Raw genomic sequence first — 13,070 nt, 5'->3', positions numbered from 1 at the left:
GGAAGAGGAGGACGACGCATCAAGGTTGAGTGAGCTCATCATGCTAGCTGAGGTAGGATTACATACACAAGAGGAGGAGGAGGAGTTTATGTCTCAGGTTGTCGAATAAGCAGAGGCTGCTTATTACAAGCAGAAGTGTGACGAAGCGGAGGCTGAGGCAAGCTATTCTCCTAGGATGCAGATGAAGTAGAAGCCACTCATTACAAGAGAAAGACAGAAGAGGGTGATGCAGGACAATCAAGCTAGTGGAACACGTTGCCATTGAGGATTACATGACGGACGACTCTGATGATGATTTACTTTTATATTCAAAATGTTTCATAACCATAATGTTTCAGATTCATAATGTTTCTACTCCATTGTCATGTTTTTTTCCAATTCAGAAAAAAATCGCAAGAGTTTCCCTTGTTTTATTAACAACCACTTTTGCAATAATCACATATATAATATATCGCCACATTTCACCACATAACACATCACAAAAGCATAGAATATCACAAAGTCCACAGAGTTTACATCACAATAAGTACATAGTCCATATCGTCCATGTCACAAATAGTCCAATACTAACAAATAGTCCATACGCAGTTCACATATTTCAGATCACAGTCCACACATAGCCAGACTCACTTCCTCCTAGTCTTACCCTTGCCCTTGGCCAGTGGTGGAGGATGAACTAAAATTAAGGTATTGTTAAAGTAATAATAAAAAAACATAACACAATCTAAAGCAGTTCATAACTATAAAATAAGTGATGAACAAGAGTCATGGCGATCATAATATATTTACATCCAAATGTTATATAGCGAATAAAATCTGGAAAAAGAGAAAATGAACTAATAATAATAAATTGAAATAAAAATTGTGAAACAAGTAAAACCTTCAGTTGAGTCTAATTCTAACCGGTGAAAAGTTGTTGTACACATCTACACTTGCACTTACACGGTTGGTGAGTAGCTGTTGTGGAAGAATGAGCTAAACACATTGTTCGGTTGCGCATCGCATTTCAGTTCTCAGCGTGTGAAACTAGCTAGGTGCTCCCAGATGGATGTTTCAGTTTTCAGGGTGGCTGTAACGGCATACCGATAGTGTACGATCTTGGCACCTAAATATGATAAATCAGAGCTAGAATTTCATCATAAAATTCATCTGGATCCAGTTTTGCACTTGCAGTTGCAAAGATCAAAAATTCAGGCAAGCAAGGCCACCAACATGGTCCCCCAAGCAAAATATTCTGAGAATCAATCGGGTTGGGTGTTCTAGAATGAACTAATAATCTCTCGGATGAACTAATAATACTAATTAATACTAATGATCTTTGGAGGTCGTAGATCTTTCGGTTGCTTCTTGCTGGTTTGCTCTGGGCGGCTAGCAGGATGGGCAGAGGAGAGTACTAGGCCCGGGCGGGGAGCGAGGGCGTATCTCGGCGCGGCGGCGGTCGCCGCTCGGTGCCTGGGCAGACGTTGGAACATGGCGCCGAGGAGGACCTGGCGGTGCTGGGCCGCTTGGGTGGCGAGGAGTAGAATATGCGGAGCTCGGCGTCAGAGGTCCTAAGCGAGGAGGAGCTCGGTGGTCCTAAGCGATGTCGATGACTCGGGGGAGGCCAGAGGCGGATGGGGCAACGCTGCGACGGAGCTGGTGAAGGCATTCTTGCGAGAGGAGTCTCGACGGCTGCGTTCTTGCTTGGGAGTGGGCCGAATGGTTGGAGTAGGAAGCTTTAGGGTTAGGACTCGATTTTTTCCTTGTGGTTAATTTCTTGGGCTAGGCTAAGGTATTGCCCAAGCAATACAAAAGCCATACTGGGCCCTCCGCCCTGCCCTTAGCCCCAAGAGTGTCGATGTCTAGAGTGTAGGGGTCATGTGGGCACCGTCTACGTGGGGTGAGCTATGACGGCTGAACCATGGGAGCGTCCTGCAGCTGGGACGGTCCAATGACGTTGTGACGTGTGGCCACGACGTTCTCGTCCCCCGAAGAATTGTTATTGGACGGTCCATACGTGACGGTCCAATGACGTTAAATGGAAAAAACACTGACCGGTTAGTTCCAACAAACCGAAGAATTGTTATATTTAAAAGGCAAAAACAAAGAATATTGGTATATTATTGGGCTTCCAACTCAGCTAGATGGTAAAACAATATTCTCTAATGAAACAGCACCAAGAAAAAACCAAAAGTTGAAGCAGAATTAGAGGAGAAACCAGCATAGCCACAGAAATTGCATAGGAATCCCCTGCCTTGGCCCGGCCACTGGCGGACGAGGTGCCCCGCTGTTGTCGTGGCGGCGAGACGAAGAGGGCTCGCCAGGGCCAGACTTGTGGCAAAGGCCGCCACCATAGCGCTAGAGCTTAGCCAGTGGCGCAACACGAACATGAAGCCTTGGGCAGTGGCAGCAATGAATGCATACACCAAGACGCACAACAACAAATGCAAAGCTGCAAAGATCTAAACATTGTAAGAATTGCAAAGGCGCATGCCATGATCTTACTCTTGTAGTCATTAAGGGTGTTGTAGGCGAAGAGCCAGAGCAAGTCCAATGACGATGCGTACTGTGTGCCAGTGAGCTGCACCGATAAACAAACAAAGTCGCGTTAGATCGAGCCGCACACCACCTAATCACCTAATCGACGCGAAAACAAATAAACCCGCGTTAGATCGAGCGGGCAAGGCGGGAGCGAGTGTCGGGGCACGCGGCTGTCTCGGGTGGCTTCCGTCGTGAGGACCATCCCGATCCACGCCATGGAGTGAGAAAGACAGCAGGTGCTGGAGGGAGGAAGTGAGGACAACGGTGGTTGAGGGGGCGACATCTTGGGCGCGGGCGAGAGTGCGGGCGTAGGCGCAGACCCGAATCGAGCCTTCCTTCGACGGCGCGGGCGCGAGATCTCGGGACAAAGAGACGCGGACTGGAGGCTTCGTCTTCCATCTACGTTCAGTCCGTGAATGGCAGCATGTGGGGCAAGGACTCTCGAGCGGAATCCAAGGATGGTCCTGGAATGGCGGCCGTGGCGTGAGGGGGTGGAGGCATGGTGAAGCCTGGTGTGGACGCCCATGTTACCTTTTTATAGAGTAATAGAGATTTAAAAATACATAAATGTGGAATATGATATCATAATTCAATATTATGAGTAATCTAAATTATGAAATATAATAAATTCTTCATCAAAAGCTAAGAAACGACCATACTATCCATAGAATCACTCAATATCCATTGTTATTTTATAGATTAATTAATTTGGCACAGCTCGCAAGTCGGCTTGGCCCAATATTCATTATTATTTTATAGATTAATTAATTTTGCACAGCTCGCGAGCCGGCTCGGCTCGCTCTTTCGACGAGCTCGAAAAACAGGCGAGGCGAGGCTCGTGAGCCAAGCCGCTCCGAGCTCGAGCTGGCTCGCGAGCCTCGAGCTTTTTTTCTTATGCTACGTCATACTGCCAAAACTGCACAAGAAAAATATTCTGCCAATTTACTTAGGCTATATTCAACAGCTTACTCATCCATCTCTTGTATTTCGATCTCTACCCTATAAACACTGCATTTTATGGTGAAAACATTTTTTGCACGCTATATGTACGTCTGGCAGTCGTACCCTTAAAACTGGAGTTGGAACAATAGATTGGCTCAAAGAAGCTAGTGGTGGTCGGGATCCAATCGCTAGTGGGCAAGCTTAGCCTTTTTTGCCTTTAGTTCCTGTTGGAATGGACATGGTGTTGATGATTAGCGTGCTTAAGATTCCTTCGTCTACTGTGCAATAAGACGTCATCTCATGATGTGAACCAAATATAAGGATGCACTCAAGAGACCAAAATCAAAGCAATATATCAGGGCCTACCCTGCCCATTGGATTGGATACGTCTTATTACTACTTTTATGGTAGTATGTCTAACAGAAAAGGATAGCATTTCATAAAGTGATGCACAGATTGTTCGTTGTCTCTAATTTTTAAGGTCTAAAGTAGGAGAAACACATTTCCTTTTTGAAAACAAAGAAAGTTTTATCTAAATTCATCTTTGCCAATCTATTGGCAATTTCTATTGAAGTATTTGAAATAATACACTAGTGCATCATCAGTAATATACATAACACGATTTGCTGAGTCCAAACCTAATTCCTTCGCCAATATAACAAACAGTTCCCCACATGCTCCACTAAAATGGACACTCGGAAGACTAAAGTCAACTTAAAAATCTTCACTAGACAAAAATATGCGTGGAAATAAATTCTTGAAATTCTTTCAATACCTAGCCACACATTTTCGCATGTCATTTGACCACCTCTATGGATAAAGAAACGAAACGAGATAAGATACCTTGGTATTTTGAAGTGAACTTGCATCCAAATTTTTTGCTCCCTTCTCCAACTTGTAGTTCCCTATCTCCCCGTGAGATCCAATGTCCTTTTCCCCATCCCCGGCGAGCTTGGGCCCATATTCTCCATCTCTTGCAATGTTTTGCTTTAGCGACGTTAGAGTTAGGATACTAGGGTGGTTTGGGGCATGGATTCAATGGAGGATAGATGGATACTCAAAGGAGGCGGCGATAGGCGGATGGAGAGGTGAGTCGGTAGTGACACCGGTGTTGATATATGGATTGTTATGTAGGGTTGAGGCGAGGGGGGGAGATCAACTGTCCAATGACGATTTATCGATTTGCTAGTGGTGACAAATCTAGCGCTTGGAGTTACTAGAGACCGACGTGGGATAGTAGGATGGAACGAGGGCAATGTCGTAGCAGATTAGGGTTTAAATTATAAGAGTGTTGTAGAGGTGAAGAACAAAGGGAAAAGAAAGTGGAGAAAAAGATTTAGTTCGAAAAAGAAAGTAGACCGCAAAATAAATTAAAATAGTCAAAATAGAAATGGATCCTTATTAGAGTTTAGATGTAAGGTGTGAAAGGGAAACAATAACGTTGTTGGGTAAAATAGGATGAGTCTAAAATAGAGTTGTAAGGCTTTTATTCCCCATCCTAGTTTCATCTAACCTCGGATGGGGATAGAAAATATTTAAAATAACTAAAATGGATCCTTGTTGGAGTTTAGATGTATGGCGTGAAAGGGAAACAAAAATCTTGCCAGATAAAATAGAATCAGTCTAAAATAGAGCTAATTATAAGGCTTTCATCCCCGATCGTGGTTTCATTTGACCTTCTATAGAGATAGAAAATATTTTTTAAAAAAAAACTAAAACTTCCTTGAAGTGGGGAAATCCCAACAACCCCAGTTGGCACAGGCAAGGGGGAATCCCGCCGCGAGTCCATGAGCTGCGCGAGTTTGTTGGAGATGATGATTCTGGACAGTGGGGGCCCCATGACATAGGCTGAAGTCCGATGCGTTCATGTGAGGATGGGTGGCTGACGCTAGGTGAAAGGGAATTAGGCTTACACCTAGTTCCTAAATAATTTTGGTGGTTGAATTGCCCAACACAAACAATTGGACTAACTAGTTTGCTCTAGTGTATAAGTTATACAGGTGTTAAAGGTTCACACTTAGCCATTAAAAAGACCAAGAGTTGGGTTCAACAAAAGAGCAAAGGGCCAACCGAAGGCACCTCTGGTCTGGCGCACCGGACTGTCCGGTGCACCACCGGACAGTGTCCGGTGCACCACCGGACATGTCCGGTGCACCAGAGGACTCCAATTCAAACTCTCCACCTTCGGGAATTTCCAGAGGCGTCTCCGCTATAATTCACCGGACTGTCCGGTGTACACCGGACAGTGTCCGGTGCGCCAAGGGGGAGCGGCCTCAGGAACTCGCCGGCTTCGGGAATCTCCAACGGCTAGTCCGCTATAATTCACCGGACATGTCCGGTGTGCACCGGACTGTCCGGTGCAACTCCGGAGCAACGGCTATTCGGCGCCAACGGCTACCTGCGGCGCATTAAATGCGCGCGCAGCGCGCGCAGAAGTCAGGCGTGCCCATACTGGCACACCGGACAGTAAACAGTACATGTCCGGTGTGCACCGGACACCCAGGCGGGCCCACAAGTCAGAAGCTTCAACGGTCAGAATCCAACGGCAGTGATGACGTGGCGAGGGCACCGGACATGTCCGGTGTGCACCGGACTGTCCGGTGCGCCATCGAACAGACAGCCTCCCAACGGCCACTTTTGGTGGTTGGGGCTATAAATACCCCAACCACCCCACCATTCATTGCATCCAAGTTTTCCACTTCCCAACTACTACAAGAGCTCTAGCATTCAATTCTAGACACACCAAAGAGATCAAATCCTCTCCAAATTCCACACAACGCCGTAGTGATTAGAGAGAGTGATTTGTCTGTGTCCTTTCGAGCTCTTGCGCTTGGATTGCTTTCTTCTTTCTTGATTCTCTCATTGCGATCAAACTCACTTGTAATTGAGGCAAGAGACACCAAACTTGTGGTGGTCCTTGTGGGAACTTTGTGTTCCAAGAGATTGAGAAGAGAAAGCTCACTCGATCCGTGGGATCGTTTGAGAGAGGGAAGGGTTGAAAGAGACCCGGCCTTTGTGGCCTCCTCAACGGGGAGTAGGTTTGCAAGAACCGAACCTCGGTAAAACAAATCCGCGGGTCACTCTTTATTTGCTTGCGATTTGTTTTGCGCCCTCTCTCGCGGACTCGATTATATTTCTAACGCTAACCCGGCTTGTAGTTGTGTTTATATTTGTAAATTTCAGTTTCGCCCTATTCACCCCCCCCCCCCTCTAGGCGACTTTCAATTGGTATCAGAACCCGGTGCTTCATTAGAGCCTAACCGCTCGAAGTGATGTCGGGAGATCACGCCAAGAAAGAGATGGAGACCGGCGAAAAGCCCACTACAAGCCATGGGAGCACTTCATCGGAAGAGTCCCGCACCAAGAGGCGGGAAAAGAAGAAGAGCTCCTCCAACAAAGGGAAGGAGAAGAAATCTTCTTCTCACCACAAAGAGAAGAAGGAAAAATCTTCCTCCCACAAGCCGCATCGGAATGGGGACAAGCAAAAGAGGATGAGGAAAGTGGTCTACTACGAGACCGACACTTCATCAACATCGACCTCCGGCTCCGATGCGCCCTCCGTAACTTCTAAACGCCAAGAGCGTAAGAAGTTTAGTAAGATCCCCCTACACTACTCTCGCATTTCTAAACATGCACCTCTACTTTCCGTCCCATTAGGCAAACCACCAACTTTTGATGGTGAAGATTATGCTAGGTGGAGTGATTTAATGCGATTTCATCTAACCTCACTCCACAAAAGTATATGGGATGTTGTTGAGTTTGGTGCACAGGTACCATCCATAGGGGATAAGGATTATGATGAGGATGAGGTGGCCCAAATCGAGCACTTCAACTCTCAAGCGACAACGATACTCCTCGCCTCTTTAAGTAGAGAGGAGTATAACAAAGTGCAAGGGTTGAAGAGCGCCAAGGAGGTTTGGGATGTGCTCAAAACCGCGCACGAGGGAGATGAGCTCACCAAGATCACCAAGCGGGAAACGATCGAGGGGGAGCTCGGTCGGTTCCGGCTTCGCAAAGGGGAGGAGCCACAACACATGTACAACCGGCTCAAGACCTTGGTAAACCAAGTGCGCAACCTCGGGAGCGTAAAGTGGGATGACCATGAAGTGGTTAAGGTTATTCTAAGATCTCTTATTTTCCTTAACCCCACTCAAGTTCAATTAATTCGTGGTAATCCAAGATATACTAAAATGACCCCCGAGGAAGTAATCGGGCATTTTGTAAGTTTTGAGTGCATGATCGAAGGCTCGAGGAAGATCAACGAGCTTGATGATCCATCTACATCCGAAGCTCAACCCGTCGCATTCAAGGCGACGGAAGAAAAGAAGGAGGAGTCTACACCAAGTAGACAACCAATTGACGCCTCCAAGCTTGACAATGAGGAGATGGCGCTCGTCATCAAGAGCTTCCGCCAAATCCTCAAACAAAGGAGGGGGAAAGACTACAAGTCCCGCTCCAAGAAGGTTTGCTACAAGTGTGGTAAGCCTGGTCACTTTATAGCTAAATGTCCATTATCAAGTGATAGTGACAGGGGCGACGACAAGAAGGGGAGAAGGAAGGAAAAGAAGAGGTACTACAAAAAGAAGGGCGGCGATGCCCATGTTTGTCGGGAGTGGGACTCCGACGAAAGCTCTAGCGACTCCTCCGACGACGAGGACGCCGCCAACATCGCTGTCACCAAGGGACTTCTCTTCCCCAACGTCGGCCACAAGTGCCTCATGGCAAAGGACGGCAAACGGAAGAAGGTTAAATCTAACTCCTCCACTAAATATGAGTCTTCTAGTGATGATAATGCTAGTGATGAGGAGGATAATTTGCGTACTCTTTTTGCCAACCTCAACATGCAACAAAAGGAAAAACTTAATGAATTGATTAGTGCCATCCATGAAAAGGATGATCTCTTGGACACCCAAGAGGACTTCCTTATTAAAGAAAATAATAAGCATGTTAAGGTTAAAAATGCTTATGCTCTAGAAGTAGAAAAATGTGAAAAATTATCTAGTGAGCTAAGCACTTGCCGTGAGATGATTGACAACCTTAGGAATGAAAATGCTAGTTTAAATGCTAAGGTTGATTCACATGTTTGCATTGTTTCAACTACCAATCCTAGAGATAATAATGATGATTTGCTTGCTAGGATTGAAGAATTGAACATTTCTCTTGCTAACCTTAGAGTAGAAAATGAAAATTTAATTGCTAAGGCTAAAGATTTTGATGTTTGCAAAGTTACAATTTCCGATCTTAGAGATAAAAATGATATTCTTCATGCTAAGATTGTTGAACTTAATTCTTGCAAACCATCTACATCTACCATTGAGCATGTCACTATTTGTACTAGATGTAGAGACGTTGATGTTAATGCTATTCATGATCATATGGCTTTAATTAAACAACAAAATGATCATATAGCAAAACTAGATGCTAAAATTGCCGAGCACAACTTAGAAAATGAGAAATTTAAATTTGCTCGTAGCATGCTTTATAATGGGAGACGCCCGGGCATCAAGGATGGCATTGGCTTCCAAAGGGGAGACAATGTCAAACTTAGTGCCCCTCCTAAAAGATTGTCTAACTTTGTTAAGGGCAAGACTCCCATGCCTCAGGATAACGAGGGTTACATTTTATACCCTGCCGGTTATCCCGAGAGCAAAATTAGGAGAATTCATTCTAGAAAGTCTCACTCTGGCCCTAATCATGCTTTCATGTATAAGGGTAAGACATCTAGCTCTAGGCAACCAACCCGTGCTAAGTTGCTTAGAAAGAAAACTCCTAGTGCATCAAATGATCATGACATTTCATTCAAAACTTTTGATGCATCTTATGTGTTGACTAACAAATCCGGCAAAGTAGTTGCCAAATATGTTGGGGGCAAGCACAAGGGCTCCAAGACTTGTGTTTGGGTACCCAAAGTTCTTGTGTCTAATGCCAAAGGACCCAAAACCATTTGGGTACCTAAAGTCAAGAACTAAACTTGTCTTGTAGGTTTATGCATCCGGGGGATCAAGTTGGATACTCGACAGTGGGTGCACAAACCACATGACAGGGGAGAAAAAGATGTTCTCCTCATATGAGAAAACCAAGATCCCCAAAGAGCGATCACATTCGGGGATGGAAATCAAGGTTTGGTCAAAGGTCTTGGTAAAATTGCTATTTCACCTGACCATTCCATTTCAAATGTTTTTCTTGTTGATTCATTAGATTACAATTTGCTTTCCGTATCTCAATTATGTCAAATGGGCTACAACTGTCTATTCACTGATGTAGGTGTCACTGTCTTTAGAAGAAGTGATGATTCAATAGCATTTAAGGGAGTGTTAGAGGGTCAGCTATACTTGGTAGATTTTGATAAAGCTGAACTCGACACTTGCTTAATTGCTAAGACTAACATGGGTTGGCTCTGGCATCGCCGACTAGCCCATGTTGGGATGAAGAATCTTCATAAGCTTCTAAAGGGAGAACACATTTTAGGATTAACAAATGTTCATTTTGAGAAAGACAGGATTTGTAGCGCATGCCAGGCAGGGAAGCAAGTTGGCACCCATCATCCACACAAGAACATCATGACGACTGACAGGCCACTGGAGCTCCTACACATGGATCTATTCGGCCCGATCGCTTACATAAGCATCGGCGGGAGTAAGTACTGTCTAGTTATTGTGGATGATTATTCTTGCTTCACTTGGGTATTCTTTTTACAGGAAAAATCTCAAACCCAAGAGACCTTAAAGGGATTCTTGAGACGAGCTCAAAATGAGTTCGACTTAAGGATCAAGAAAATAAGAAGCGACAACGGGACGGAGTTCAAGAACTCTCAAATTGAAGGCTTCCTTGAGGAGGAGGGCATCAAGCATGAGTTCTCTTCTCCCTACACCCCTCAACAAAATGGTGTAGTGGAGAGGAAGAATCGAACTCTATTGGACATGGCTAGAACCATGCTTGATGAGTACAAGACCTCGGATCGGTTTTGGGCAGAGGCGGTCAACACCGCTTGCTACGCAATCAACCGGTTATATCTTCACCGAATCCTCAAGAAGACATCGTATGAACTCCTAACCGGTAAAAAGCCCAACATTTCATATTTTAGAGTCTTTGGTAGCAAATGCTTTATTCTTGTTAAAAGAGGTAGAAAATCTAAATTTGCTCCTAAGACTGTAGAAGGCTTTTTACTAGGGTATGATTCAAACACAAGGGCATATAGAGTCTTTAACAAGTCCTCCGGACAAGTTGAAGTTTCTTGTGACATTGTGTTTGATGAGACTAACGGCTCTCAAGTAGAGCAAGTTGATCTTGATGAGATAGGTGATGAAGAGGCTCCATGCATCGCGCTAAGGAACATGTCCATTGGGGATGTGTGTCCTAAGGAATCCAAAGAGCCTCCAAATACACAAGATCAACCGTCCTCCTCCACGCAAGCATCTCCACCGACTCAAAATGAGGATGAAGCTCAAGTTGATGAAGAAGAAGATCAATCAAATGAGCCACCTCAAGATGACGGCATAAATCAAGGGGGAGATGCAAATGATCAAGACAAGGAGGATGAAGAACAAAGACCGCCACACCCAAGAGTCCACCAAGCAATCCAACGAGATCACCCCGTCGACACCATCCTCGGCGACATTCATAAGGGGGTAACTACTAGATCTCGTGTTGCACATTTTTGTGAACATTACTCGTTTGTTTCCTCTATTGAGCCACACAAGGTAGAGGAAGCACTTCAAGATTCGGATTGGGTGATGGCGATGCAAGAGGAGCTCAACAACTTCACTAGGAATGAGGTATGGCATTTAGTTCCACGTCCTAACCAAAATGTTGTAGGAACCAAATGGGTCTTCCGCAACAAGCAAGATGAGCATGGTGTGGTGACAAGGAACAAAGCTCGACTTGTGGCCAAGGGATACTCCCAAGTCGAAGGTTTGGATTTCGGTGAAACCTATGCACCCGTAGCTAGGCTTGAATCAATTCGCATATTATTGGCCTATGCTACTTACCATGGCTTTAAGCTTTATCAAATGGACATGAAAAGTGCCTTCCTCAATGGACCAATCAAGGAAGAGGTCTATGTTGAGCAACCTCCCGGCTTTGAAGACAGTGAGTACCCTAACCATGTCTATAAGCTCTCTAAGGCGCTTTATGGGCTCAAGCAAGCCCCAAGAGCATGGTATGAATGCCTTAGAGATTTTCTTATTGCAAATGGATTCAAAGTCGGAAAGGCCGATCCTACGCTCTTTACCAAAACTCTTGAAAATGATTTGTTCGTATGCCAAATTTATGTTGATGATATCATATTTGGGTCTACTAACGAATCTACATGTGAAGAGTTTAGTAGGATCATGACACAAAAGTTCGAGATGTCTATGATGGGGGAGTTGAAGTATTTCTTAGGATTTCAAGTGAAGCAACTCCAAGAAGGCACCTTCCTAAGCCAAACGAAGTACACTCAAGATATTCTAAACAAGTTTGGGATGAAGGATGCCAAACCCATCAAGACACCCATGGGAACTAATGGGCATCTCGACCTCGACACGGGAGGTAAGTCCGTGGATCAAAAGGTATACCGGTCGATGATTGGTTCATTACTCTATCTATGTGCATCTCGACCGGACATTATGCTTTTTGTTTGCATGTGTGCAAGATTCCAATCCGACCCTAAGGAATCCCACCTTACGGCCGTAAAACGAATCTTGAGATATTTGGCTTATACTCCTAAGTTTGGGCTTTGGTACCCTCGGGGATCCACATTTGATTTGATTGGTTATTCGGATTCCGATTGGGCGGGGTGCAAAATCAATAGGAAGAGCACATCGGGGACTTGCCAGTTCTTGGGAAGATCCTTGGTGTCTTGGGCTTCAAAGAAGCAAAATTCAGTCGCTCTTTCCACCGCCGAAGCTGAGTACATTGTCGCAGGACATTGTTGCGCGCAATTGCTTTGGATGAGGCAAACCCTGCGGGACTACGGTTACAAATTAACCAAAGTCCCTTTGCTATGTGATAATGAGAGTGCAATCAAAATGGCCGACAATCCCGTCGAGCATAGCCGCACTAAGCACATAGCCATTCGGTATCATTTTCTTAGGGATCACCAACAAAAGGGAGATATCGAGATTTCATACATTAATACTAAAGATCAATTAGACGATATCTTTACCAAGCCACTTGATGAACAAACTTTTACCAAACTTAGGCATGAGCTCAATATTCTTGATTCACGTAATTTCTTTTGCTAGATTGCACACATAGCTCATTTATATACCTTTGATCATGTCTCTTTCATATGCTATGACTAATGTGTTTTCAAGTCTATCTCAAACCAAGTCATAGGTATATTGAAAGGAAATTGGAGTCTTCGGCGAAGACAAAGGCTTCCACTTCGTAACTCATCCTTCGCCGCCACTCCGCGCTTCTCTCCATCTTTAGGGGGAGAATTAAAAGCAAAAGGACTTCGTCTTTGGGGGAGAGAGTAAGCCCAAAGCAAAAGGACTTCGTCTTTGGTATAATCTTAACTCATTTATTTATGACCAAAGGGGAAGAAAGTACTTCGAGGGCTCTAATGATTCCATTTTTGGCGATTCATGCCAAAGGGGGAGAAAGTAAGAGCCCAAAGCAAAAGG

Source organism: Zea mays, chromosome 4 (assembly GCF_902167145.1).
Source record: "Zea mays cultivar B73 chromosome 4, Zm-B73-REFERENCE-NAM-5.0, whole genome shotgun sequence".
In the NCBI taxonomy this organism is placed as follows: Eukaryota; Viridiplantae; Streptophyta; class Magnoliopsida; order Poales; family Poaceae; genus Zea; species Zea mays.
The sequence above is the reverse complement of the archived record's forward strand: the minus strand, read 5'-3'. Positions refer to the sequence as shown.